At 40.3% G+C, this 24096-nt stretch overlaps 1 protein-coding gene across 34 annotated transcripts in view; it reads right to left on the bottom strand.

Moving 5' to 3' along the window:
- The window catches only part of nfasca (neurofascin homolog (chicken) a), a 105698-nt gene that overhangs the window by 62777 nt on the left and 18825 nt on the right, over positions 1-24096 (bottom strand). For 18 of the 34 annotated variants that reach the window (XR_011239197.1, XR_002203493.2, XR_011239198.1 and 15 more), the window contains exon 1: positions 12568-12867. The exons of 3 other annotated variants lie outside the window; for them this stretch is intronic. The gene's annotated coding sequence lies outside the window, so the exon portion shown is untranslated. Of the gene's footprint in view, positions 1-12567; positions 12868-24096 lie in introns of those variants that run through there. 13 more of the 34 variants (XR_011239202.1, XM_020104296.2, XM_069514199.1 and 10 more) reach the window with 3 other exon arrangements.

The following is a 24096-nucleotide window of genomic DNA, read 5'->3' as shown; positions in this document are numbered from 1 at the left end:
GTCACAAAAGAAAAACAAGCAGAGCAGACAGCAACACCAAATCCTATGGAAATCTTGCAGGACTTTGAACCAAGGAGAGTTCAAAATGTGTGAAGAGGAAATACACACGATGGGGGGACCCCAACCAGTTCATTACCCCCTGTCAGATTCTACCCATCACACCCACAAAGACACGATTGAGGCAGGCAGACAGAGAGAGGGAGGCAGGGGGGCAGGCGAGGCAAGAGGGGAGACAGTTACAGATGTAGACAGATAGATATCAGCAGACAAGAGCAGAGAATACAAAAACAACACAGACGATGTGGTGTCACAGAATTTGTCTCATAGGGCTTAACAATCTGTACATGTTGTGAAATCCTGTCTTTAACCCTCGACTGATGAGAAAACTACAAAAACACAGAGAAGAGGAAGGGGAAAGTAAAAGATATGTGGTACTAAGAGAGAGTAAAAGGGCCATAACACAAATAGACCAGGATGTAAAGAAAGAAATGAGAGGAGATGGAAAGAAGACAGAAAGGGTGGAAAGATGGCAGATGTTTACTTCACAAATCAACAAGAAGGTTAACCTCTCCTCTGAAATATTGAAGACCTCCCACTGGCAGCCAAATCACACTAAAGACTTCCCCTTACACCTTTGCATTGACATCATGAATTCATGACATACAAAGAGGCCATTTAGTGATCCCTCCAGGCACACTGCTCAGTCAAAAACCACACCCACCCACTGGGAGCTTTTTAAATACGTTCAGCTCTATGCATGGTTTTCCAGTAAAACAAAAAAGGACCATGTTGAATCCACTAGTCCAAATATAAAAAAAATAATGAATGTGTTCAAAGTCACATTTCTATGTTCTTTCACATATTTTGTTGACATTGAAAATGTTCATTAGCCTACATTGTAAAGTATTTATCTTGGAATCCACATAACCGACTATAAGACAGAAGTGTTGGTGAATCAGTGAGCCGGCACCATAGCAGACTAGAGGGCAGGTTAAATAAATGTTAGGTCTCATCTGAGGGCTCAGCCAGAGGCTTATGGCAACAATGCCACTCTGCTCCACTGAAGATGGCTTATCAAGGCTGAATCCTGAACGCAGCATCTCTATGTATGTGTGTGTGTGTGTGTGTGTGTGTGTGCGTGCGAAGCTCGGATTTTGTCAATTTCACAACCCATTCATTGTTTTAAGGAATACTGTAAAAGAAATGACAAATTGCTGCCTGTAATGTAGATAGCCCATATAATTCCTGTAACTGTGGTTGAGCAGGCTGGTCCTTGAGACTGTGAACCTTTCAATGCTGCCAGTGTATGTTTTTAGGAAAACTGAATGTTGCCTCCATGAGATGTGAAACAGAACAGGGAATAACCATTGAGAAAATCGTGTATGTGTTATGTCTCGTCAGTTATGTTAAGTTTATTCATGTTTATGTTTTAAGTATACCATGTTTGTGTAAGTTCATGTCTAGTCTTGTGTGTTTGGGAGCACTAGGTGTTAAGTTAAACTTCACTCATGTCTAGTCTCGTTGTGCACTTCCTGTTTTATTTTGGTACTCACCTTTTCCCTCTCATTTCAGATCCTGACTTCCTCCCTTTGTGTGATTTCCCACCTTCGTGATCGTTTTCCCCGCCCCTGATTGGTTTCACTTGTTTCCTACTTCCTCTTATATAAATAGTCCTTGTCTCCCTTTGTCCTGTGCCAGTTTGTCTTGTTCTGTCCCCACGCTTCAAGTAAGAGAATAAGCCAAGCCAGGAGTAAACTTCGTTCATGTTTAGTAATTCTTGTTTCTATCGTAGTTCTGTTAGAGTTTTGTTTTGATACTTTGTTATCCTCTTCGTGAGCGCCTTTTGTTATGCACCTTTTGTGACTGGGAATAAACCTCTTTTTGTTATATCCATGTCTTGTCTGACTCGTGCATTTGAGTCCTCCAGTTTTCGTGCCTGAGGTCGTTACAGTATGATTAATCAAGAATGAACTTTGGTGTCAAATGAGGGCCCTTACTTGTACCGTAATACAAGAATGTGTGTGTGTGTTTCCAGTGGTAATGTTCCTTTGTGCCAGCCAAAATAAATGAGTGCAGTCTTTTCCCCCCATCTCTCTCTTTCCCTCTGCCATTGTTGTCTTTGCCAAAATGATCCCCTCATATTTGTCTGTAAAAAATGTAACTTATCCTTTTTAATTACTCCATCATTCCATCATAATGGATCATTTCTCTCACCCCATCACTCTCACTCCATGTCAATTCTAAAACTCAGTTTTTCACTCCCTTTCAGTCTTTCATTCATTGCACTTGTATCTATTATCCATCCTGATTTTTCTATCAATCCATCCATTCTCTTCCTCCATGCCTGTGGTGATGTCGGGCAGCCTGCCACCTCATTAGTACATCTGGATCTCACTTTGTGCTCCTTCTTCAACCATCCGTACCTCCAGCAACTCCCCCACTAACCACATACCCCCACCCTGGCTCCCCATTGCTCCATTCCTCCTCCTTTCTCCTTTCCTTCACCTCCTTTGGTCGTCGACCAATGAGAAAAGTCCCTGGTCACCAGGGTTCCTTAGCAACAGCCTCACAAGAGGAAAGAGGGAGGAAGGAGGTGGGGGAGGAAGGAGAGAGATATGATGGGGGGGGGGGGCTCAGTGGGAGTGTGAGGCTGGAGGTGTGTTTGCCATCATCAAAGCTTTGCCTCTGAATTTAAGTGTGTGTGTACGTGCAAGTATCCTTGACCTGACTGAGGTCCATGCAACAAAAATACCCCACAGTCGCTCTTCCAAGCCTGGCTAATACTCTGTCTCTACCTCACTGTACACAAAGAAACAAGATCATTCTCAATTAAGAGCCAGTTTTTCTATTTTAATGAATTTACTGAAAAAAAAAACGCCTGAAAGCAAAGTCAAAGATGGGTATGAAAAACATGCAGACTGATGTTGTGAGCTCCCATGTGACTTATGAGAAAATACATAAACATGAGTGTAGCATGGTGTTTTTTCTAACACAGACACTCATACGCTGTGTGTCCCCTCAGTTGTGCTTTTAAGCACCTGCACAAGCAATTACTGACCTAAGCCTTTTACTCAGATTGGAGACACTGGGGAAAGACTCATGTCAGATAGTCACTATCTACTTATATAGGTGATTATAGATGGTAGCAGATAAATAACAAAAGAATGATGCAAACATACAATCTGACTCTGAAATAATGAGAGCTGGGTTTAAGGTACATCAAGTGTGTGTTTTGTGTTTGTAGTACCCAGTCAACACTTTATACATCAGAAAGAAAGCTGCAACCAGCATTATCTCTAGGGTTGTGTCCCGAAATCCAATGCCAATCAGGCACCGGTTCCTACACGGTGGGTACCTATCAGATCGAATCACAGTGCAAATTTCGGGGGTGCCTGAACTGTACTGAAATAGTTGCCCTACACAAGCAACATAAACATTACCACACGTGTTTAGTTAACATTGGTGACAACAAAATCTCTGCACAGTTAGCTAGTAGCTACCTTACAAAATGCCGAAAACTAAACACTCGAAAGAGTGGCTGTATTTCACGTGAAAGGATTCCGACACCGGTGTGTGAAGTCCAAGCAATAGCCAAGACCAAGGAGCCACGACCTGGAGCTGCTACAGAGCAGCCGAGCAGCAGCTTGTGGAGTTGGTGGCAGTATGTACCATGTTGTTTGTGATCCACCAGTGAGAAGAAGGAAGCCGAAAAAGGAAGGGAGGAAGAAAGCAAACTCGAAACACCTGGCGATGTATGGTATGCATTTGAAAGCAGAGGGATGCTGCAGGTTTAACTGTTTGTGTGACTCCATGTCAAACACATCAGTGGGCAGTGTGAGAATCCCTGGCCCCAGTGGTGGGGAGACATGCTGTATTAAGCACTGAAACCATTTTTAATTATGGTAGTTGGGTTAGTTTTTGTGATTTTGTTACTTATTTATATTTGTAGATTTGAGTTAAGTATACTATATATATATATGGATTTAGCGCCAGTATCAGAAAAAGGCTCAGTACCCTTTGTTCAAATTAGAATTTTCTAGCTAAAAAATTTGGCTAAATTAAAGGAAAACTTTGATATTAAAGGAAACATGCTGATTCATTTTCTTTTGACAGTTACCCTGGATGAGCAGAGTGATACTGTTCACATCTCTCACTATACGATTTATACCCGCTTACGTTTCAGTAAGCATTGCGTATACCCACTTCTAAATCCCCCCTGATGCGCACCATTCAGTAGTATCTGCGGGCCAAATTACCCATTTTTTTCCGAGGATGGTGAAGCCATGAACCATGCTACTCTGCCTCTAATGTGTTTTTTTTACTTGCTTACTATCGCGCCTATCTTAGCACTTACTATCCTACGCGTGAGATACAGTAAGTCGCGCGCGAGATACATATAGAATCTATGTCATTCAAACCTCAACCTGTTGACAACCGGCCAATGGGGACCCAGCCATGCCATCCCACCCCTACCATTGGTCAAAACGGCCATGTGCCCACCTGTGACACGTTCAATGATGTGGGAAAACACAGTGCTTCAGCAACGACACTTAACAGCTGAACACAACACAATCACAGATAACAGTGACAGAGTATATCATTGTTAATGCGTGTTTTTCATTGTTAACTAAATATTGTTGTTTTGTTACATATTGTTTTGTTGAATAATTTGAATGATGATGTAAATCATCATATGAATATATATATATATAATGAGTTATGCTAAGATAGTTTTTATTTCAATGTTATGACAGGGCACTTTTGAGTTTATCTGATTGGTTTTGATGTGTGGAAGAGAATGATTTGCATTTTTTTTATCTAAGTTGAAATATGAAGAAGAATGTATTGTCAAATTCAGATCTGAAGTATTTTATTTAAATAAATGTTCAAAAAATAACTGAAACACCATGTTTGCCTCATTTATATTTTATATTCATGCTTCCTGTGTGACCAGTAATACCTACAAACTGCTCCTGATCAAGTCATGTTAATTTTATAATAGTGGCACACTCTGGCCCACGCTATCTGTTGCAAATCAGCTGTTCAAAGAAACAGAAACAAAAAAATAGTGACTTGCCAAGTGAGAGAATAGGTGTCAGTAGTTCAGTCAAAATGCACAGTTGTCTCTCACTAGTCTGTGGGCCAGTATTGGTTTAGTAATTTCATAATCCTTCCTCCCTGAGAGCAGCAGAAATTATGTGACAATGAGCAAATACTACTGATGGATTTTTGGGTAAACTAAATAGAGTAGTCTTACATGTCACTGTTTCTAAAACAGGGCATTTTTCTGGGCTGCGTTAAAAAAGGGCAAAAATTGAGAGTATACCCACTTCTCCAGGGACCACTACACCACTGTTGTAAACCATTAAAAAACTGAATCATGAACACTTAATAACAACACCGATCAGTCAGTCTTGATATCGGCACCCATGTGGTTGGAAAAAAATATTACTCCAACTGTAAACTTTCATGTTAAAACAAGCAGCATGTGACCTGTGAGGAAACAACTTTTAACATGTTTCAAAGAACCATATTTCAACAATGCCATCTTAAATCATGTGAACCTCAGTTCAAGGATATAACTCAAAAAATAACCAGGAAGTTGACTTCTTCTGACAAACACAAAGCGCATACATATATTAATGCGGTGTGCATGTGTGTGATTCCTCAGTGGACTACTGGGGTTATGTGTGGGGCTTTCATTAAAATGTCATGAAGGTTTCATGCAGCTCCTATATATATATCCTATATACATATATTATATATATATATATATATTATATATATACAGTATATATTCTCTCCAGTGGCTCCCTGCTCATCATACTGTATATCACATATTTACAGGTTAATGCAACTGAATGCAAGAATTGCTCTCAGGTCGAGGTCAGAGGTTAAAACCAATATAACAAAGAGAATGACAAGCATCAGATGAAGGATGCAAAGATTTCAATGGACTTTTAGGCAAATTATCCTAGTTTTAAAACAACATTTAAGGAGTTGAAACTGTAAAAAGTAATAATACTGACTATAATAATAAAGACTTTGTGAAACCTGCACATCATGAATTCACATGTGAATGAATAAAGGAGAAGATGGAGGACAGGGGGGTTTCACTGTCTCTTTAGATGGACACACACACTTCACAATTGACTTAATATCATTATACAGGTCATATGTCCCCGAGAATGGACTGGAGGGAGAAAATTTAATTTGGTAGAGGCGTAATTATTATAGAAAATGTTTAAATGACAGCTGTGTGTGTGTGTGTGTGGAGTGTGTGTGTGTGTGTGTCTGTGTGTGTGTTTGTGTCTGTGTGTGTGTGTGTGTGTTCTGTAAGCATGACTACCAGGTCTAATTTGCCATCATAGCCCCATCTGCCACTGGCTAGTCTGTTCTGCAGCCTCACACACAAACATGCACACACAAACATGCACACACACACACACACACACACACAATCAGTAAAATAACTTAGGACCGTGACAAAGTGTGTGTAACCACCTATGGGGACTTAGTGAAACCTCCCTGTACCTTCACATCTCTCCTTCATCTCTTCTTATAGATAACATCATGTGATCTGTCTCATATTTTTATACTATTTATATTTTGTATCATTTTAAGTCCCTCATTTGATCATGTTTTCATGGCTTTTAGGTCCTGTTTGAAGATGATGTTTGGTGAGCAGTTAATAAATGAAGTGAAATAACGTTACTGAAATGAAGGAACCTAACCCTACCACATATCCTCCTTGTTGCAGTCCCTCTCTCCTCCTCATGTCCTTGTCCGGCATTCTCTAGACACAAAAACTGCTTGGTGTGAGTATGTGTGTGTGTGTACATGTGTTGGTGTTCTTGTGAGATGGAGTGCATGTGCACATGTACACAAGTGATATTGTGAGGAAATTATTGTTTGGTCTGTTAAAGTCATTGTATGTGTGCCTACAGAATTTGTGCTGGTGTTTTGTGCTGTAGAAAAATACAATTAACACCTTGGAGATATCTATCAGATACTTAATACACAAACACACACACACACACACACACACACACACACACACAAACACACACACACACACACACACACAGACCCTTAGAGGAGGAATACAGAATGCCTTTTATACTGACCTAAATAAAGAATTAAATAATAAATAATCATCTATCACAGTGCACTCAACAAACAGGGAAAAAACAGACATAGAAACTATAATTTAAGGGGAAAGTGAAAAGAAGGTTGTTTTCTAAAATATTGTCCTGATTGTGCTTCTGATATTTTGAGAAATGCTCAAAGTCAAGGAGCAAGACAAAATCTCTTAGCCTCTTTTCTATGACTGATTTTAGGATTGACTGAGACATCAGATCAACATGCTGTTTTGGGGGAAGGCAAACTTTGAAACTGTGCATGAGTGCACCCTCAATCACATGTCAATCAAAGACTGACAAAATAAGCCCAACAGCGACACTGATCACTCAGCTATATCAGCATCTGTAACAAGAGAAGTAACAGAAAGGTACCCCTGAACCACACCACAACCGTGATGGTGTCTGACAGTTTGTAACATGATGGAAAGTAATTGAATTGAGGAGTTATTATCAGTAATGGTCGAGGATCTGAATAGACAATAGGGATATTGTATATCAAGCAGTCTTGTTGGAAATAATACTCCACGATCAGCTGCCGCCACGATCACAATTCTTGATCTGTTGAAGCTAAACTCCTACAGAAATAGAGATACAGCACAAGCATGGGCAACTTTACCAGAACCTCCAATTAAAGTAAGGATAGGATGGGATTTGTGATGTTTCTTTAAGAAGTTACACTGAGTCTGTTTCCTCAAAAGAAATATCTTAACCCGCTTTTCTATGTAACAAAATAAAAAAGAGTACACATTAAGATAAAAACAGGAATAGATGCCACAACATATATCATCCTGACCTATTTGTCATATCTGGGTAACTGGGTGAAATTAAATGTGAGAGGATATAGTATAACCTTCAGCAACACATGGTCACAAATTAAAGGAACCATTTCACAAGTGAGTGGAGCAGAGGCCAGTGGCAAGCTGAGCCCTGAGTCCTAAACAATCAAAGGGGCCACTGAGTGGAAAAATACATGCGAACAACTAACCCCCAAATAGCTTATTCAAATTAAGGGCAGTCATCACCATGTTTACTGTTCTGGACACATTCTTTAAAGAGGCAAATACACATGTGCACAGAGCTAATTTACTGTGTTACATTATTTACAGTGCTGATGTTATTGTCACAGTGTTTCAGTCACTCTGCCACACGCATAGAATACCCCACATACCATTTACCACGCAAACAGGCAACTGGACTTGCTTTCTTAAAGATGTTACACCTCTCATCCAAGACGCTACTTCTAACTGACAGGTGGGAGTTTTTAGGTCTGTGGTGATGTACCTTGGGTATGTCAGCTTAACTCTTCTTACATTCACAAAATGCTTCGATATTGAAAACTTGTGGCCAAATACAGGAGAGAGGGAGGACTAGAACACTCACAGTACTGTAAAGTATGAGTGATTGGACCATACATGTTGATGAAGGGTTTTTTGTAATCATTATTTGTTGTTTTGTTGCATTGGATTGCATCGTTGTGTTTCTGTCTGGGTGTTTAGTCCTTAGGGTGAAAAGGCACAGTCTTCACAACACTCCAAGGGCAGGGGAACAGCAGAAGAGCATTTTCTATCATGTCATAACACACTCCAGAAGAATTGACCTCAAGAAATAAGGACAAAAATAGAACTTAAAACCTGTGGCTATCCAATCTCAGCTTGTGTATCTCATATCTTGGATGAGGAGATACACAAGCAAGTCTAGTTGACTACCTACACTTGTACAACTCCTGAAGATTATCTACTCCATGTCCCCGAGATCAGCTGTCAGAGTGTCTTTTTAGTCCTGGTGACTGTCACTGCTGCTGTTAACCACTCGAGCCAGTATTAGTGTATAACATCTGATGCACACATGTGAGTTCCTGCAGGACAATTGAGATTATCTTTGCTCAGTGACTAAAGGGGCCACATTTAACATGCTTTCACAAAAAATGTTTAAAGTCTTTTTTTTTTTACATGGACCCTCAGCTGGTGGCTGAACTGGCATTCTAGTTATTCGTTAGTTTTGATGGTGATCACAGGAAAACAAATCAAGAGAATCTTTAGATTACAGTAAACTATGATGTCCTTACATTTCACTTGAAATATACTAGCACTGAGTAGGACCTGTGACACAAAGCATCCTCTGCTAAATTCATGTGAGATGGAGCATCAGCACTGAAGATAATCTTCAGTTTTTAGAAAATTTCATGACAGGAACTTGGTTTATGCTGCATGCAATGTTTTTTTCTGCTGGTGAGGGCTTATTCCATGATATCTCACTACGCGCACACACACACACACACACCCCCATGCACGCACACACACTTTGAGCCAACAGATTAAGTTGACATGGCAGAGGATTCATCTCAAGCTAAACATCTCTGATTACATAATATGCAACAGTCCAAGCAGCAGCAGCAAGGAAAAACAGAAGAGAACACAACGTTTCTCCCTGTTAATGAGGGAGTTTTTCCTCTCCCCAGTCGCCAAACTGCTGCTCATTGTGGGAACTGTTGGGTTTCTCTATATTTTGATTTTAAGGTCCTGACCTTCTATGTAAAGTGCCTTGAGATAATGTATATTATGATTTGGCGCTATACAAATAAAATTGAATTGAATTGAATTGAATATAAATATAAATGAAATCTCTGTGTAAAAAGCTTAACACATGGGCCTGAGCTCTTACTACTGAATGGTAGTGGAAATACAACAAATGACGATGATCAAACCACTGATATGATGTCATGTAGTTTTTAATCAATAGAGCCAAATGATACGATCAAAGCCATTCAAAGTTTGTGATATGAAAAATACACTACATAAACAAAGCTTTCTAGATACATTTCTCTTGCTATTCTCTATATGCTATGATTCTGGTATAAATTGTGATATTATTTGATACTTCAACCAGGGCAAGAATTTCACAACATGTATTGAAAACCATGTTTTGAAAATTAAATCATCCTTAGCATTCAAGTTGAATTCATTATTACCATGGAAGGCAAAGGCCACTCTTAACTATTAAAAGTAAACTGAACCAAGGTAATGGCAGTAAACTCAATCTGTCTTCTGTGAGAATATGCCACACTCATGTACCCATCAACCACCCTGTCGTCCACAACCTGACTTTGCCCTGAACTACAATGTAACACTACTAAGCTGCAATGGCGCTGCACATTGGTACTGTAATATCAAGCCTGACCCGTGAAGTTGAGATGTCTGGTGGAGGCTGAACGTCTTCTCAGATTTTCTTCCTTGCACCAAGATTGTAATCAGATATAGGGCCTTGAGCTTTGTTCTATCTAGAAAGAAAAATGCAATGTAACAGATCAGATAGTGAAAATTTATTCTAATCTTTTGTCTTTGGCCACAGAGAGCTGGTGAGCAGAGACAGAAAGGGGGATGGGATGGTTAGTATGAAACCTCTTGACCAAATATTTGCAGTGAAAGGCCTGTTGTTGTCCATTAGGGGCTCTTTTTCCCTTTCTTTTTTCTGGCTGCATTAACCTTTTCTTCACAATGCTCCCAAACAAAGGAAGGACTTTATTTGTGTATGTCAGAATGTGTGTGAGCATAACTGTGTGTGCACGCATGCATGTATGTGTGTGTGTGTGTGTGTGTGTGTGTGTGTGTGTGTGTGTGTGTGTGTGTGGTGTTCTCCTCCCACTCCTATCAACCCTCTTGCATCCATGAACAAACAGTTACTCATATACACACATATACACATCTGCACATGAAAGAAAAACTTGAAATGTATTAATGTAATTATCCTCCTACCTGCATATTCCACACACACACACACACACTTTCTGAACATAGTACAAGATGGTGAATCAACTACAAGGGATGTTAGCAGGTGTTAGCTGCCTCCAGCAGATGTTAGGGACATAACTTCAGTTGTGTACCTTAGCATCACCAAGTGTTTTGGCCTTGTAGTCAATGATACAGGTCGAACTTGAGGGTACGCTGAGGCTAAAGGTAAATCCGACTGGCTACTGGCTTTTATGGCAATAGTGTGAAAGCCATGTGGCCTGCTCAGGAGATCAGACATCATTAACTTTATGCCTTTGTCCAACATATATATTTATCCCATTTGAGAACATAGGACAAGATGGAAAATATCTCTTGTATGTTTTACTTCACCAATACACAAATACAAAGTAAAAATCCAAGAGAGCTGTCTCATAAATGGGTGTAGTGTGTTCTGTATTCAAACAGCCCTACAATCACATAGCATCTTCAGAAAGCCCTCCATCACCAGACACACACACACACATGGGTGCCGTTTATCAGATTCAAGTCACTAATTCTTCCCTGTAGAGCGACTTCTGGGTCTGCAACATCCACTTGATCTCAATCATACGGACTTATGCTCCTTTACAGTCTCTCTTTTCCCCCAAGGAACGTCATCTGGCACTGTCATCCCAGCACAAAAGACTGTTTTCATGTGTCGTTCCCTGATGGTGGAGTGAGCTGCCAAATACTGTCTCCTCACCCCTCTCTTCAAAACTTCTTGAAGTGTCATCTCTTCCGAGAGCACCTTCAATCCTAAATGCTAAATGGACTTTACTGGTAATATTATATAGCACTTTTCCAGTTTTATCAATCACTCAAAGTGCTCTACAGTACAAGTTGCACAAGTGCTGTATGACGCACATAGTCATACAGCACTTGTACAGAGAGCACTTTTTCTATCACACCATCCATACATTGCAGTCAGGGGAGAATACCCTTGCTGTGACATAGCTTGTGCTAATATAGTGTGTGAGTGTCAGACACTTATCCTGCTACCTTTTAGATAAAATATAAGCATACGCCAGCATAAGGTCATTCAATAAGCAACATCAGTTAATTGTTTTCAGTACTAACATGCGGAGCTAACTAGTATGAGACAACCAACAATTAGTATCACACAGTTAATTATTATCAGCCACTATGTCGAGAGCCGGGTACATCGCATCATCTTGTGTGATGTGATGCTGTGAAACTTCTAATGCTGCTGATGTCATTATATATGTCTGAGAATGAAAGCAGATATATGAATACATGGCCAAGTTAAATTGGAAACGATGGAAACAAAGACAGCTAGAGTCATAAGCAGAAAGGTAAAATACCTGTGCCAAAGAGCTTGTGTGTGTGTGTGTTTCTGTTGTTGCTGTTTATGCTTTCTGTCATCAGTTAGTGAAGACATGGAACCAGTGATAAAAAAATGTGGACAAAGGCTGAACAGGTGGATTCGGACCCATAAAGTACAGTACTCTGAATTGTGTTTAATCCATGTGTAAGTGTTATTGCTAAATGCTGGTTACCGTGAGTGTGCCAATCTCATATTCTTTGCTGGAAAAATGAAAATGTTTTATTCTCCCCAACTGAAACACACATACACACACACACACACACACACAAACACACACATTCTGTAAATGTGCAGACAAACTGTGTGTCAGTACCTCTGTCAGTGCAGCTCTTGTCTCCAGGTGTACGGCAGTGCTGAGTGACTCTGTTGTATCTCCATCAATCCTGCAGCATCCAAGGAACCAGAGAGAAAACCGCAAGCAAAAAGACTGAGCAACTGTCAAATCCACCACAGCAGTTCTACAGCAGGAGATGTCACTACTGTCAAAATGTAGGAAACATTAGACTCTGTCCATCTCTTTGATTCATTCTATCGTCTTCCTCCCCTCTCTCTCTCTGTCCTTTTCTCTCCCTCTGTGTCCTCTCACTGTTCTCACACCGTACACTCTCCCTCCCTCTCTCTCTCTCTCTCTCTCTCTCTCTCTCACACACACACACTGATTCTCCATCTGTCGCCACCCCCTGTTCTCCACCCCTCCCACCTCATACATTATTAATAAGCCTCACACACGCCAGCTACACTGCTGTCAAATACATTCATGCACACACATTACAAGCAATGCGCAACTGTCCCACACACAAAAAGTCAAATACTGTAGAAAACCACTTCTACTATATAGTCTATGGAAAATTAAAAGGTTGTGATCAAAAAACATCACAACCATTTTTTTCTACCAGGATGTATTTTCTTCTTGCTTAAGTAAAGAAAACCACAAGTTAAACCTTCTCAACCAAAGCAACATACAATAACTTAAAAATATTATAGACATTTCGTTTACCACAAAATGTCTCATGCACTTCACAAACCACTTTTCAGAATTGTGTTTTTTTTCTTTCTTTGAGTTTCTGTATGAAAGATTCAGGCACATTCCAGGAACAGTTCTCAGTGAGTCTGTCCTAAAAAGAAATAAACATTGTGCACAGTCTACGTATGTACATTTAACAAATGGTGGCTCCAACACACAAAAACACACACAGGTCACAGAGAAGACAGGGATGATCATGCATGAATGCAATGTATGCATGCACACACGCACAAATTCTCACACTAACACACACACACACACTTGTTCATGCATGTAATGCAGAGAGGGAAACCCCCCTCAGCTGGAGAAAGCTATGTGAGTTTGTTCATGGACGAGACGTGGCTGGAAGAAAGGTCAGTCAGGAAAAGTGTGTGCACGCATGTGTGTGTGTGTGTGTAAATTGAATAATATAGTTACTAGTTTTATATATATATATATATATAGAGAGAGAGAGAGAGAGAGAGACAGAGATACAGAGATACAGAGATATTTAATATATCATTAAACACTACTAGTATTTTTGTACTTCTGTATCTGTGCGCTTACCCAGAGTCACAGTACAGACTATACTTTGCTCAATATCAAACTGGTCTTCAAAAAAGAGTTGGGGCTTTTCCAGATTTAGGGCAGACTCCAAACCTGGCAACACCACAATGAGGACAGGGCCTGTGTGATGTTGTGTCACTGTATGCAGCTGTCAATCACAAAAGGGCTCCAGTAAGGGCCTCATGGTGGCCTAAGGGTTAATATGAACCACTTAAGCCCCTTTTCCAGTGGTCAAAAACCCCACTAACATCTGGCTTTTCGCCTGCAATGGGAATGGAATCAGCAATTCACTCCCAGGTCCAATGACCCAGGTTTTTATCTGCTCAGGATCCAATCAGAAGTGATGGAAACATGACACCAGAGGGATCCTGCTTATTTAGTTTTCCTGTTTTAATTGCAGTCTAGAAGCAGCAGCTGTTATTTTCCAGCCTGAGACTATGATGTGTATTGAACTTTTGAGTAGCCAAGAACGTTTAAGTACTTTTTTACATCTTTGAATGTGCAACAGCGGTTTTTCGTCATATCTTGCAAGATGCAACGCTGGTAAGACAGCACAGTGATAGGGCTTCTCCTGAAAAAGAAATGCAGAGGCCAGTTTCTGGCAATGTGAGAAACAATGCAATTTACAACAACATTGCCAAAATGTTGCGTGAACAAGGTATTAAAATGAACCTAAGGCAAGTCATCATCAAATCAAAGGCACTGAATGGGAAATATTTTGCAGTAAATGACAATAAACATTGCAGTGGTATGGGCCACTTGGACTGACCTACTTATGAACTTTGTCAAAATATATTCAGACAGTTCACAGTAGCCAACCCAGTGATGCTCTTGAGCTCTATGGCGATTAGTTTGTTAGCGTTAACGTTGCCACCATTCACATGTTGGCCCAGCTTTGCTGAGGGGAAGACTGCGAGCTACTAGAGACCAAAGGCGAGGCAACATCAGAGGCAACACAGGGTCAGGAAATAGAAGCTGAACCAACACTTCAGTTTTACAGTCAACTATGATGACGATAGACAAAGATGAGTGGATCGTAGAGAAGCCGACATCTTTGTCAGATATGTTCCTGATAACACGTCAAATGTGCCGACTTGTTTGAAACGGCATCACCAGAGTGATGTCCAACAAACATTAATGACACTAACATTAGTGGGACATGGGGAAAAACAAGTTGACTACAAACACCTCCCTGCGACATTTAAGCTGCTGCTTGCAAATCATTCAGACTGTGTACAAGCAATAACGAGTGTAGCATAGGTGTTTTTATAGCAGTGGACATGCAACCATTCTCGCGTGTTGAGAACAGAAGGGTTGAAACACACGCTCAAAGCTCCATTAAGAAGTTCACTCTTGTCAGCCAGCAAGTCACACCACCCTTTAGAAACCTCTGTCCCTAGCATGAAAGTGTTCTCCACAGCGGAGACATTGTTAATGCCAGCAGGGCATCAAACCCTCTCTGCAAACTATATGGACATATATGAAGTAAAATGAAGAAAAAAATCCATATATTTAATCATGATAATCATACAATAATGGTGCAGTTTAAGTATAGTTAATTTTCTACATGCTGCCAAATGAAAATTAATTTTAGTTTTTATTTATTTAGTTATGAGTGTGTATTTTGTTATTTTTGTTATTTTACTAAAATTACTTAGGTAAGAAAGACACAGCCATAGTTAACCAGAGTTGAATAAAAAGAAATAAAAAATCTGTTTAATGTTTTCTGTTCCTTGTTTCTAGTGTACTGAAAATGTACTGAAAACTTATCAAACCCTGAGCTCAAAACAGAGGTACGTACCAAACCATGTTTTTTGTGTACTGTTACACCCCTGGAAGGCATTATGGCGTATTCTCCTGGGGTTGTGAACGACGAAGATCTACTGTATATTGCAGCTTCATCATTTCACTTTTGCCTGCAGGCTTTGTGCATAGTTGGACTAAATACTATATGGAGTTATTACTTGGAAATCAAAGTGCTATCGTCATCTCACACTTGAATAAGAGAGACAGAAAAGCAGTGTCAAATTTGGTGAGATTTGGACACGTGATATGTTCAATACAAAAAAAAAGCTTTGAATAAACAAGTAAACAGTGCTCTATAGCAGCTGTGGCTGGAACTCATCAACGCAAGGGTTGTTGTCAATCAGGCTCACTTACAGTTTCAGCATTAACACAGGCCAATCCAAACAGGCAGGTTTAGAACGGGCACTGCACTAGTTTACTTTAATTTAATTTTTTTTTATTAATAAATTCACAATGGTGGAATTTACCTTAAAGAAGAGAAAATCTGGGAAGAGCAAGAATTATCAAGGAGTAAAGATAGGCAGACAGAAAAGGTCAATAGGAGGTTGTGGTTTTGAATGGAGGAGGATTAGGGGCCTTTGGGGCATGTTAAAGCCCCCCCTGCCCCCTGCAGAGTCTCAACTGACCTGAGGCCAGCTGAGGCAGAGATTTTTCATTTTTATGGATATATTTGTTGTGTACTGGTGTGTGCATGTGTGTGTGTGTGTGTATCTAGGCTTGACCTCCTAAAATTGGCCAGCATTTTCAGCTCACTCTCTGTCCAGCCACACCCCCAAACAATCAATAACTGAACCTCCCACTGCCTCTAGCTATGACATGCAAATGACCCTTGCATATGATTAAAACATATGCCCTGACAACAAAAGGAAAACCTCAACACCCCCCAACACCCCCTTAAGACATGCGCCAAGACAGACACTCACCCAAACAACCACACTTACACACACACACTACATAAACAACATCAAACTGTGTCCAGATGGACTCCAGTCAGTTGACCTCTGCAATAGACGAGCAAAGAGACAAATATATATCGAGACAAGTGCACTGTGGCACCCCCTCACAACACAACACAACACACACAAAGAAAACATAGCATTTCAGATCTAAAGCTGACTGCTCGGACTTCTGCTCATGTCCAGTAAGTTTGATTTCATACTATGCTTGATATTGAATTCAAATGATAAAGACTGAGGTCAGCGGACAAACGGTCAACTATGGCCCCAAATCAAACAAAGATCATGTCAATTCAACCTTGATGAAGTCCCACAATTGTGTAACATGAGATCATTATATGTCCTCTAAACCTAATGTCAGTGGTTTGAGGTGGAGCAGCCGAGTGCAGCAGGCAGGGGCAGGAAGTAACAAATTAACTCTGCTGCAGATATCAGGTGACTTTCTTGACAACAGACAGACTAGGGTGTTGGCTCTTATCATCACAAACTCTCTTGACATCTTCATCTGTCTTCTCCTGAGTGTCACTGCTTTTTCACTGGGAGATATTTCTTTTCTTTTTCTTTTTTTCATTTTAACGTCTGTCGCTTGTTAGAAGCATCATCAATCCCCCCCCCTACTTGCTCGCTGTGAATCCAGGAAGGGATTCTCGTATTCTCCCGACTTTCTGGGGACTTTTTACTCGGGGGCCAGCCGGACAAAGTCTATGGACATTTGCATTGACACATGTACGTCCTCCGAGGAAAGTTCAGTGCATGTCTGAAAGCAGCTTTTGTGTGAATTGATGAATAACAAAAAAACAGTACTGTAAAGTGCTTTGAGTGGTCATTAAGACTGGAAATGCGTTATATAAATACATATCCATATAAAGAGAGCAAAGGGCCACAAGCCTTAAACATTGAATTATTATCCTAAATCAGCAATGAAATGACCTAAATGAACCTATACAAAATTGACTTATTAACTGTTTATTTATGCTTGCATATTAGAATGGTAACTGACAAAATAGTGAAAGCTGTTATAGTGGGAGATAAACAATACAAGCAGTTCGAAACAGAAAGTAAATGAAACAGAAAAGAAGACGACAAGCAAAAAAATAACTGGATGCATTACAGCATAGGCCACAGGGGGCCATGCGTTAATTAATTCTGTTGTGTGCGTACACACACACACACACACACACACACACACACACACACACACACACAGAGTACAGCCTTGTCCTGTGGTTATTGAACCCTGTGTTGGGGACAGATCTGACCCTGGGCACTGAGGGTTTGGTTTTCTAATCAAATGACAACACACACACACACACACACACACAAACACACATCAACAACAACAACTAAATTACAACACTTTAGAACACAGCCATATAACTCCTTTAATACTAGTGACTGTAGGGTCACACTGACATGTCACCATTCTACACACAGATACAGTCTTTGTTAATGTGATTTTTTACTGATTCCTTTTTTCATATTTACAGAAAATTCCAATACTTCCAATTCTCTCTATGTTTAACAAAGATATATTCTATTCTACTCTAGTGTGTGAGTGAGTGATAAAGAGAGAAAAGGAGAAGAGAGAGAGAGAGAGAGAGAGAGAGAGAGAGAGAGAGAGAGAGACTGTGAATTGGCCAAGGGCTGATCCACACTGAGCAGATACAGTATGTGGGCTTTCTTCAAAAAAGGCTTTGTTAATGGAGGACTGTGGAGTCGTACAACGTGGAGGAGGAGCAGAATGTGACTACTGTACAGTGTCCCTCTCTAACAACACACGTACAAACGTCACACTGTACAAAGGATGAGGCCTGGGTTGGACACATTTTCTTATTAAATTGTGATTTGTGAATATGGGCTATACAAATAAAATACGATTTATTAATTGATTAAAACATATAATCCAGAACAGCAATACCATACACACACACACGCACAAACTCACACAAAGATATATGGTCACACATGAGCAGGCCCCTTGACCAGTATCAGGTAGCTCACTAATTGAGCTCTTTAAAAATGTATGGTGAGATAAAGGGAGAAAGGGTGGGATCAGGAGGACAATGGGGGTATGAGATTAACAAATACTTAGGGGAAAGGTCACTCAAATACTCATAGACACACACGTTGACTGCAGAGAGAATATTATAAGGGATGAAAGAGAGAGATGAAGGAAGAATGCAGATAAGGACACCCTCAACCTTCCCCCAACAATTTCTGCTGTCCATAACACTCTAATCAAGCACTCAACAAGCTGCTTCACACCACAGCAGTGAGTTCACTCTCGTTCAGGTCTTCAATGATGTCCTAATAAATACAGAGGCAGAATTTCAGTGCTGCATTTGACACAGCTGACAAAAGTTTATAACTCAATCAACTGGAAAACTGATTTTCATTTTCTGGCAAAGCAAGATTCAAGATTTAAGTCTGTATTGTCATGTGCACAATAATTACATTCAGCAGTTGCTGGTAATGTCATGCTTTGGTCACAGGCTCCCTTCTAGCCATGCTCAAAATATTACACAAGCAAAACAAATTTTAAACACTAAAGTATTAATATAAAATAAATATACACCTTCAAAAAAGTAGTGCAAATAAAAAAAGTCTTATGGAGGATGAAACTGTCTCTGAGCCTGGTCGTGCGGGCCCGGATGGATGCTGACTCTCTCCACCATAGTCTCGTTAATGGAAAGGGAGGTGTGTTTTACTCCTTGTATCTTCCTGTAGTCCACGATCAGCTCCTTTGTTTTGCTGACGTTGAGATGGAGGTTGTTGTCCTGGCACCAAGTTGTCAGGGCTCTGTCCTCCTCTCTGTAGGCCTCATCGTTGCAGGTGATCAGACCTATGATGGTTTTGTCATCAGCAAATTTAATGATGGTGTTGGAGCTGTGGGTGGCCACGCAGTCATGTGTGAACAGGGCGTACAGGAGAGGACTGAGCACGCAGCCCTGGGGGTGCCGGTGTTAAGAGTAAGGGTGGAGGATGTTTAGCTGCCTATCCACACAGCCAGGGTTCTGTCAGGCCTGTCAGGAAATGCAGGATTCAATCACAGATGGTGGTGTTGAGGTCTCTGAGCTTGGTGACGAGCTTCAGGGGCGCGACGGTATTGAACGTGGGTCCAGTGAGTCAGGGAGGGAGGAGGTGATGAAACATTTAATTACCGCTCAAAGCAATTCATGATCGTGGAGGTTCGTGCGACTGGGTGGTCATCATTCAGGCTTTTTGGCTTCTTCAATGGGTACAATGATGGTCTCCTTGAAACATGTGACTACAGACTGGAGCAGTGACTAGTCGGCGGTCAGTGCTTTGAGTTTGGCATGGATGTCACCATTAGTCCAGGGCTTCTGTTTCGGGAATGATCGTACAGTACTCTTCGGCACGACGTCATCGATACATTTCCTGATGTTGTTGTCCTAGAACACACACACAACTCCACAGTGCTGAAGCAGTCACGCAGAGACGTGGCTGATTGGTCGGTCCAAGACACCGGTCTGTCGCATTTAAGTTTCTGCCTATAGGAAGGCAGCCGCAGAACTGAGACATGATCTGACTTGCCAAAAGGGGGGTGACGAAGGGTCTTATATGCATTCTGAAAAAGTGTGTTCTCGCCATAGATGTGCACACATAGCCATCAAAGGGGGCTGGAGCCCCTGCCCTTTTTCTTCCTCGAAAGAAAGTGCCTTTTTCTGGGGTGCTTTTTATTTTTGATAAATGAATATTATGCTCCTATTTGTGCACAGCTTCCCTGTCAACAAATATATTGATTATCTCAAAAATCTAAATGTCAGGTCGAGATTAGACTTAGTCTCTGCACAATGGTGAGCACTAGAGCTGTGGACATTTCTTGATTCTTAGAGGAAATCAGTGTGTAGAGCACTGACCACTGTCATAGACTTACTGTTGGAGTCTGATTAATGAATTGAAAAGCCTAACAGTAATAACATTAATAGCCTACAGTACTTTTAACGCACTTTCTAAATAAAAAGAGAATTCTTATTTGACTGATTTGATTAACTGATATTAACTGATGAAAAAGCAGCCATGTGCAGTACTATATTCTGGATGTGATACATTGAAATACATCAAGATGCATCATTGTTTCCTTTGTTGTTGCTGCTCTTGTGATAAACCTAATAAATACCAGAAGACCATTGTCTCTGTGTGTTGAGTATTTAACAATTGCATGAGTGTGAGGGTAATAAAATAAATAGGTAATATTTAAAATCAGATATATATACTAAATTCAGGTTTTTGTTTTAAAAAAATTCCAAAAAATCCATGGCAAAAAATTAATGAATAAAAATAAAAGGTTTTTCAATTCAGTTTTGTCAGATACAAAATTAGGAACAGTGATTGCTAGAAGGAGATACATTTAAATGAAAGTAGTGAGAAAGTACAATGTAAGGGGAAAGAGACTGTGGTGAGGGAGCAGCTGTTGCAGACAGTAAGAAGAGAGAGGCTAGCTGTCTGGAGATAAACAAGCCACACACCAGTAATTGAGCAACCGTTTCCATGGCTGCACTGATGATAATTACCACAAAGACCAAACACACACACATGTGCGCACACACACACACACACACACACACACACAATTTAACGATTTAACACTGCACTTTGACAGAAGGTGGGCACAAGTCAAAACAATTCAGTGGCAGAAGTCCCAGCACTCAAAACAACCTTCACATGAGAATGTTGGTTCATTTTAAAATACTTTATTATAAAAACATTTATTCAGATTGTCTTAGTGAACCCTGAACAGGGACAGTAACCACCAGGACACAACAGTTAGCAACACATGAGGAAAGATGAGTCACAAGAAACTTTTTAGCTTTTTTAAACTAACCAGTCTAGCATCAAAATGATGAAAAGCCTACAAAGAAATCTATTACATTTTACTGTGGATTTATCTTTAAAGATTTGTCTCACTACTCCTTGAGTGATGGTTTGAATCTTCAAAGAGGCTATGCAATTTCTGCAAACAAGTATTATTAAACTATTAACATGCTTTGCAGCATTTTGTATTCATTAATGTATAATTTGTACCTGAAATGTCATTCTGCACAGGAAAACCTACACTTAGGTAGGTGATACTACAGGTTTCAGCAGTGACACCGACTTCCTCTTGGTCTGTTTAATGATAATTTTACACTTAATTTTTCTTTTGCTCTTTCAGACAAGTCAATTTGGGTTTGTTTGAAACGTTTACTGATTATATGGCTTCTCATATTTCTGACTTTCTTTGAGGGACGTTGCCACATTTACTGATCTTAGATGGCCTACTTTGGAGGGCACAACGTTAATACAACCTTTGGGGGGGGGGGGTATTCATCTGTTGCAGGACTCCTTGTCCTCCTTGTCTGTAAGGACAACTCTTAATGTCTCAGGCTGTGTGTTGTCCGTTGTCCTGCTGCATGATAAATCTGGAATGATCAGATGGCCCCTGAAGGGACAGCGTGATGATAACATCTAACATTGAGCTTACCTAAAACGTTTGTACGATACTGTATGTCTTGCCTCATCCAAACATGTTTCATTCATATTAAAACGACAAGTGAGGATATAACCCTGACTGTAAAGTCATAATGGCCAATCATGAAAAAAGTTTTTAGATTGACAGCAGAGATGTTACTAGCTGACAAAGGTGAAAATGACATTTCTCTTCATCTACGACAAAGTGCTACATATAAGTGCCATTTAAATGCAACAATCTTATACATTTTTTTTGTTTTTGAATTGGTTATTAGACCAATCTTCTTCACCAAGGTGTGGTCAGAAGAGATGTGTCTTTAGTCTGCAGGTTCTTATCACCAAAACACTCAAATCTGATCTCAATCTTTTCAAGTTGACATCTTCTTTGGCATCTTTCTAATCCGGAGATATTTGTAATCTTTTTATATTTCTCAGTCTTGTATCTGTTGCTTATTAGAGATATTATCAACACGCATACTCTCTTGCTGTGTATTCGCCATAAAACATCCTGCTGTATTCTCACATGGGCTCACTTGGACATTGTCCAGATATTTTATTAGGGGGCTAGAGTTTCAGTGCATGTCTGAAAAGTATCATTAGTGTCCTATTCAGATGTAAATTAGAAATGTCTAAAAGTTTTCTATAAAGACAAATATAAACATAAAAGAATAACAGAAAGATTTTTTTTTATCCAATCATCATTCTGAGTAGCAGTGGTATCTCAGCTGAGTCTTTAAACAGTAAATGAAAAGTGAGGCTAGAATCCAAACAACGTAGATAGAGGAAGTAATGAAGTGAAATGATAGGGGGGCTGGGAGACTAAGCCGAGTAGACTAGTCACAGTGACAGCAGGACATGGCAGCAGCAGCAGTGTGTGTGCTTGTGTGTGTGTGTGTGTGTGTGTGTGCGTGTGTGTGTGTGTGCGCACGTGGTGGTTAAGCAGGTTTTCCTTGGTGGGGTCAGAGTCTGGACAACAGGCTTGGCGCGCGACAACCTTTATTTGACTTCACAATAAGGGAAGAAGTGTAATGCCTGCTGGATGCACACACACACCCACACACATTTAAATCCCCCACGTCTTTGTCTCCAGCAACAGGAGGTGTGTCCGTTTTTCTACAGTTAATGAGTTTGCGGGGCCACAAGGGCCAAGTGGAGGCATGGGTCATTCATTAATTTTGCCCTAAGCCTCCTTAGCCCAATTCTCCCTTACACACACACACACACACACACACACACACACACACACACATATACATATATATATCTGTGTGTTTGTGAGTACAAATGATAAACAAGTTTCCTGTTTTTTCTGAAAGCAACCCATGCACCATAGCAAAAACTCTTCATGCACACAAACACACACACACACACACACCCATATAGTCCTGGTGTATGGAGACACAATAGCCTCTGGTAGCAGCTGGTCAGCAGTAACCACAGGAGTCACACACACACACACGCAACATGTTCAAGCCCCTGCATGTCTAATGACGTGCCAAGACGACATTAAACACAAGAAGATGTCTTGGCTAACCATCTGTGGCATGGAGGCCATGTGGAACATCTGCACTAATCAATAACACAATCACTCTCACACACACTTACAAATAGAAGTATGTATAAGTTAACACCATAACCAGGATTGTACGTTTTTAGAGGCTGATAGCTCTAGGGTAATAATACTCAAAATAAAACAATGATATCAAATTAAAAGTCTCTCTTTCAAATTAAAAGAAAAAACACTTTTTTCTAAAATAGAACCTTTAGTTTCAGCCTCAGTTTTCTAACCTTTCTCTGAACATGTGGCTTAAAAGAAAGGGAGTCACATACCCAGGTATTAGAAGGTATTAACCCTCTCAATTTGTTTTCCCTCAAGAGTGACCACTGAATCATAAAAAAATAACATTATCAGTATTAAGGAACTTTGGCAAGTGTTGATGCACCGCAATAGATGACTGTGATGATTGATTGAGAAGCCTCTGTTTGAGGATGAAATGATCAACCATATCAAAAGCCTTGGCTAAGTCTACAAAAGTAC

Source organism: Paralichthys olivaceus, chromosome 2 (genome assembly GCF_024713975.1).
Source record: "Paralichthys olivaceus isolate ysfri-2021 chromosome 2, ASM2471397v2, whole genome shotgun sequence".
NCBI classification, from domain to species: domain Eukaryota; kingdom Metazoa; phylum Chordata; class Actinopteri; order Pleuronectiformes; family Paralichthyidae; genus Paralichthys; species Paralichthys olivaceus.
Note: the sequence above shows the minus strand (reverse complement) of the source record. Positions and strands in the feature narration are given on the sequence as shown.